At 37.3% G+C, this 4,127-nt stretch overlaps 1 long non-coding RNA gene across 1 annotated transcript in view; it reads left to right on the top strand.

The window, feature by feature from the left end:
• Positions 1-2,055: 2,055 nt before the first annotated feature.
• LOC107709516 (uncharacterized) overlaps positions 2,056-4,127 on the top strand; it is a 4,185-nt gene continuing 2,113 nt past the window's right edge. Inside the window, exons 1-2 of the long non-coding RNA XR_001636503.1 lie at positions 2,056-2,143; positions 2,371-2,428. This is a non-coding gene — a long non-coding RNA (uncharacterized LOC107709516). The remainder of the gene's footprint in view (positions 2,144-2,370; positions 2,429-4,127) is intronic.

Here is a 4,127-nt window from a genome sequence, read left to right as displayed (position 1 = left end):
GGAATATGTCCCAAAACACACTAGAGAAAATCATTCTTTAAAAGATTATGGTTTGTAATGGTATTTGTAGAACCATTAGAATTGCTGTGGTTTCTATTGTTTTGTTTTGTTTCAGCAGGGTATACTGGGTCATGGGTGTGCAGGATGATTACTGACGTACAGCAGGGTGATCACACCGGAGTAAAGAGGTTAAAGTCTGCGTGAACCGGAAGTTGCTGCCGACTTTATTTCAGTGTAGTGACGTATTTCCATCTGAAACGGAATATTGAATAGAGGGCTTGGTTTTATGTTTGCGCTCCTCTTTGTCTCTCACTCATAGCAATCTAACGGTTGGATGGGTGTGTTTAAGCATATTCTGCCCAAGCCGTCAAACTGACGTCATCAGAGAAGGAATGCCATTCCAGAGCGGAAGTGAATGTTCAGATTTTGATTAAAGATTACCAAGACAAACATTTTTTTCAGCGGATTAACTTGCACGAATTAATTGTTCACATCAAGACTAGCAATGTGCGCTATAAAGTCAATTTTGATTTAATGCGGACTTTAAGGTATTTTTATGCTTTAGTACTGTCAGACAATTGCATACAGCACCATACAGAAAATTGCATACAGGATAATATATTCTGTTGGTCATATAATGTACATTATTGTTGCTTAGCTTCAGGTCCTGATCACCCTTTTAGGGTTATTTGTGATAACACCAGCTGAATGGACATTATTGCACTTATTACATGGCTGCACTCTTAAAAAAGGTTCTTAAATGGTTCTTTGGCAGGGTGTATGGTTCCATTAAGAACCTTTAATATCCAAAGAACCATTCCATTGCACAAAAGGTTCTTTGTGGCACAGAAAGGTTCTTTAGACTATTTAATGGTTCTTCACAGTCAACATGTTGTAAATATTTTTTTCTGGAAAGTGAGATCAAGTGAGCTAAATTGTCCTGCCTGGTCCAGAACTCATTCCAGACTCATTTTCTATTAGTTGCGTTCAATTATAGTTCAATATAAATTATTAAATTGAGTTGTATAAATAGTGTTGTGGTTTATTAGGCTAATTTAAAAAAGACCAGTAGATCAGTGCTTTATATCTATTACATCTATTTTAATGCTGTTTTGCATGACTCAAAAAAAATTTAAAAAAAAAATAAATGTAGGATTTCTGTCTTCAAAATGAGAAACCATTGAATCTGTGAGCAGACACAAACGAACATTGAATCTCCGCATTCCACCGGGAAAACTAAGGACTCTTAGGTCAATGTAATCTAGAATAGCCAATAAATTCGTGTTTCATTTTGTTGTCAATGGTTTATTGGAAGTTGCCTAACTTATTTAGCCTAAAATATGTGCTGTATACTGTTAATCGGTGACGTCACTTACGCGGAGCACGAATTAAATGAAGCTAACTGTCACGAATCCTGTCCATGAACTTCCGTCTGCTTGCCACCAGAGGTCGCCCTCCCATTATATTGACTCTCTCACCACACAGACTGTTACACATCACCCTGGACTACATTTCCCATGCTCCATTGCACTAATCACACGATCAGCTGCTACCAATTACACACACACAGCTGCATCCAATGAGACACCCTTTATAAGCCATGGACTTCCTCTCTCTCACTGCTGAGTATTGTTCAGCATTTATCGCTCACCTAGGGATAGCTACTTTACGGAGCCCTTCCAAGTTCATGAGTCTAGCCTTGTTCATAGTCTGTTTTCCTGTGATCCTAGCCTGTCTCGTCCTGTCTGATTTCTGCCTGCCCTGAAGTTTATAGCCTGTCTTGGATTTACCCTTTGCCTTGCTGATTCGGACTGTGTTTGCACCTCGATTGGATTATTGCTTGTTTTGGATTCCTCTTTTGTCTTGCCCTCTACATATCTGTTTGCTGGTGTCCGACTCTTGCCTGTGTTGACCATGCCTGTAAATAAAAGCTTGCATATGGATCCGCATGCCTCTTGTCTCATCGGCTCCGTTACACTAATGTTAGTTCAAATGTGTTTTGATCTTTCATGGTAAACAAATATTGATAAAAAATTGTTCTGTGGTTTCAGGAGTGATAATATAATCTTTCTACAAAAGAAGAGAAGCTCCAAGATTTCAAAATTTGTGAAGGGAGCTGCTGACAGAAATGCAGGAAACACAGGTGAGCACAGAAGAACATTAAATACATTCATATGCATTTTTTTCACAACATATTTTCTTGTATCACCATTCGTCTGTTATATTACAGTTCATTATAGGAAGGTTTTGACATCCAAACCTGAGTGACACAAACCTAAATGCATGAACGCTAATTCTTTTATTTTAAGAAATTGTTTGTGTGTGTGTGTGTGTGTGTGTGTGTGTGTGTGTCTGCTGATGGCCGTGCAGCAGATTTGCGGACCTCCTGTCGGACAACATCTCTAAGGCGCTATGAACCATATGACTAGTAAGTAAAAGCTCAAACATGCACTACTGTTCAAAAGCTAGAGGTTGGTATGATTTCTTTGTTTGTTTTTTTTTTTACGTGTTTTTATGTCAGTCCTCTGCTCACCACTACTGCATTTATTTGATTAAAAATACAGTCAAAACAGAAATATTGTAAAATAATATTATAATTTAAAATACTTTTCTACATGAATATCTGTTAAACTGTAATGTATTTCTGTGATGTGCAGCTGTTAATATGCTGATTTGCTGCTCAAGAAACATTTCTGATTACTACCTTTGTTGAAAACAGTTTTTGCTGCTTAACATTTTTATGGAAACAATACCATTCAAACATTTGTGGTAAGAAAAGAAAGAATACATTTGTGGTAAAAAAGAGAGTAATTCATTATTTTATTAATCAAGGGTGCATTAAATTTATCAGAAGTAACAGTGAAGACATTTATATTGTTGGAAAAAATTTATATTTACTCAATTGTTTAATAAATGTTGTTAATTGTACTTTCTATTCATCAAAAAATCCTGAAAAAATATTTTTATCTGTTTTAATAATCAGAAATGTTTCTTGAGCAGCAAATCAGCATATTAGAATGATTTCTGAAGATCATGCGACACTGAAGACTGGAGTAATGATGCTGAAAATACAGCTTTGACAAAGCGACCGTTGAAAATCACTTGAAATTTGTGTCAATACTTCATAAATAAAACGCACCAGCAGTTTTCTGTGGGGGATTTGTCGTGTCGCGCTGCACCGCGCCACACCGCATCCAGTGTAGACAGCATCACTCATTATAATGAGTTCTATATAGAGATGCACCGATTGCAATTTTCTTGGCTATTTCCGATTTTTCGTTAGTGTGATCTGCCGATACCGATTTTTGCCGATTCCTATTTTCTTTCTAAGAACTATAATTGACAGCATATACAAACAAAAATCTACTTTTCTTCAACGCACAGTTTTATTTTCATAAAAAACACAAGTAAAAAGTCAGTAATAAAATAAGAACACATAAAAAAATGGCAAATGTATTAATTAGGTGCTATTATGCACAGCAGAATGAACAACGCTTGTGTCTACTGTATGTGCGTCGCATGAAGATGCCATTCTGCTACTTCAACCCTCTACATTGCGAGTAAATCACTCGCATATGCAACTAAATCTTCACTCTGGGCGACTAAATGTCTAATATTAGCCAATGGCTAATAAATTCTCAGATTTTACTCGCCAGTGTGTGAGTTGGACGCTAAGTATAAGTTTAGCTCAGATATATTTTCACTCGCCGAACACTCTTAGACGGAGCGCTTCAGAGTTTCTCTCTCCAAGCGATCTGTGCTATTTTTCAGTTTATCTGAATGGATGTGCAACGCACCTGTATTTAACGTACCGTAAACTCTAGTGTGAAGCGCACGACTCGCCGTCGCTTTCTCACACACGCAGAGAGAGAGAGAGAATTGACACGCTACATGAAAACGATATTCTTTGTTGTATTTTGCTGTAAAAATAACGGAGATCCTTTGGAATTCTTCAGCTTTTAAGAACTACCGCTTTCTCCGGTAGTGGGCGGAACTAATGCACAAGCGACAATCTCATTGGCTGACGCTCACCTATTATCATCCCTGTTTTGATTTCAGCAAATCAGTTCGAGCGAACGCACACAACCTGATTAATATTCATGAATCCAGCAGCTCATTAATCCTTG

The sequence above is a fragment of the Sinocyclocheilus rhinocerous genome, unplaced genomic scaffold, assembly GCF_001515625.1.
Source record: "Sinocyclocheilus rhinocerous isolate Xijiao unplaced genomic scaffold, SAMN03320098_v1.1 scaffold4341, whole genome shotgun sequence".
Classification (NCBI taxonomy): Eukaryota; Metazoa; Chordata; class Actinopteri; order Cypriniformes; family Cyprinidae; genus Sinocyclocheilus; species Sinocyclocheilus rhinocerous.
This window is presented reverse-complemented; position numbering and strand designations above follow the sequence as displayed.